The sequence below is a fragment of the Nicotiana attenuata genome, chromosome 11 (assembly GCF_001879085.1).
Source record: "Nicotiana attenuata strain UT chromosome 11, NIATTr2, whole genome shotgun sequence".
Classification (NCBI taxonomy): Eukaryota; Viridiplantae; Streptophyta; class Magnoliopsida; order Solanales; family Solanaceae; genus Nicotiana; species Nicotiana attenuata.
In genome coordinates, this window is record NC_031999.1 from 40495080 (window position 1) to 40496543 (window position 1464).

A 1464-nucleotide genomic window follows, 5' to 3' on the forward strand; every position below is an offset into this window, starting at 1 on the left:
CCATCTGAATTGCATACAATATCGGCACCATGGCCTTTCGTTGCTTGGGGAATGGATGTCATTGGGCCGATCGAGCCAACGACGTCAAATGGGCACAGGTTCATTCTGGTAGCTATTGATTATTTCACTAAGTGGGTGGAGGCGAAGACCTTCAAATCTGTGACCAAGAAGGCAGTGGTCGATTTTGTGCATTCGAATATCATCTGTCGGTTTGGGATCCCAAAGGTAATCATCACGGACAATGGTGCCAACCTCAACAGTCATTTGATGGCAGAGACATGTCAGCAGTTTAAGATCATGCACCGCAATTCCACCCCATATCGTCCTAAGGCGAATGGAGCGGTCGAAGCAGCTAATAAGAACATCAAGAAAATACTCCGGAAAATGGTAGAAGGGTCCAGGCAATGGCATGAGAAGCTACCTTTCGCCCTTTTAGGCTATCGCACTACTGTCCGCACTTCAGTAGGGGCGACTCCTTATTCTTTGGTGTACGGCACTGAGGCAGTAATACCCGTTTGGAACAACTAAGTTTGATTGATGAAAAGAGATTGGCAGCAGTATGTCATGGTCAGTTGTACCAACAGAGAATGGCAAGAGCATATAACAAGAAAGTGTGTCCGCGGAAGTTTGAAGTAAGGCAATTGGTGTTGAGGCATATCTTACCTCATTGGGCTGAGGCAAAAGGAAAGTTCGCCCCGAACTGGCAGGGGCCATTTGTTGTAACCAGAGTGTTGTCCAATGGCGCATTATATTTGACAGATGTGGAAGGGAAATGTGTAGAAATGACTATCAACTCTGATGCAGTCAACCGATACTATGTATGATTTCTTGGTTTAATTGTACTTTATTGTATTTGACATATTTTTGAGATTGAAATGACGAAGGCATTTTGTTCTGCTATCCAAACACTTTATCCTTTGTTATCCCTTTTGAGCCTCATTTATTTTCTTTCGTACCCCTCTTTCGGAATCAATAACAACTCGGGAGCTTGAGCAAGGAAAATCAGTGAAGAAACAAGAAAACACAGTCCAAAAGAAAAGAAAAGGAAAAGAAGAGGAAAAAACAGAAAAAAAAGAAAGAAGAAAAGAAAAAAGAAGGCAAAAAAAAAGAAAAAAAAGAGAAAAAAGAAAAATGAAGAAAAGAAAAGAAAGAAAAAGAAATGAAAAGAAAGAAAAGAAAGTGGAAGAAAAGGAAAGATTGCAACAACAAAGTAATTTCTATGACTCGAACTACGTTTGACTTGATCCCGAAAGGGTACGTAGGCAGCCTCTCTCTGAGGTTCAGTCACACAAAAATAAGATCCCAAAAGTCCCCACGAAAGAAACTGGGGCAGAAGTTGTGGTCGCTGTGAGAGATTTGATTCCGAAAGTTGTAACTGTGAACCCATGTTAAGTTGTTTTGAGCCTTTGATACCCTTCTTTCTAACCTCATCCAAAAGCCTGCATTACGGTCCAAAGAAAGATC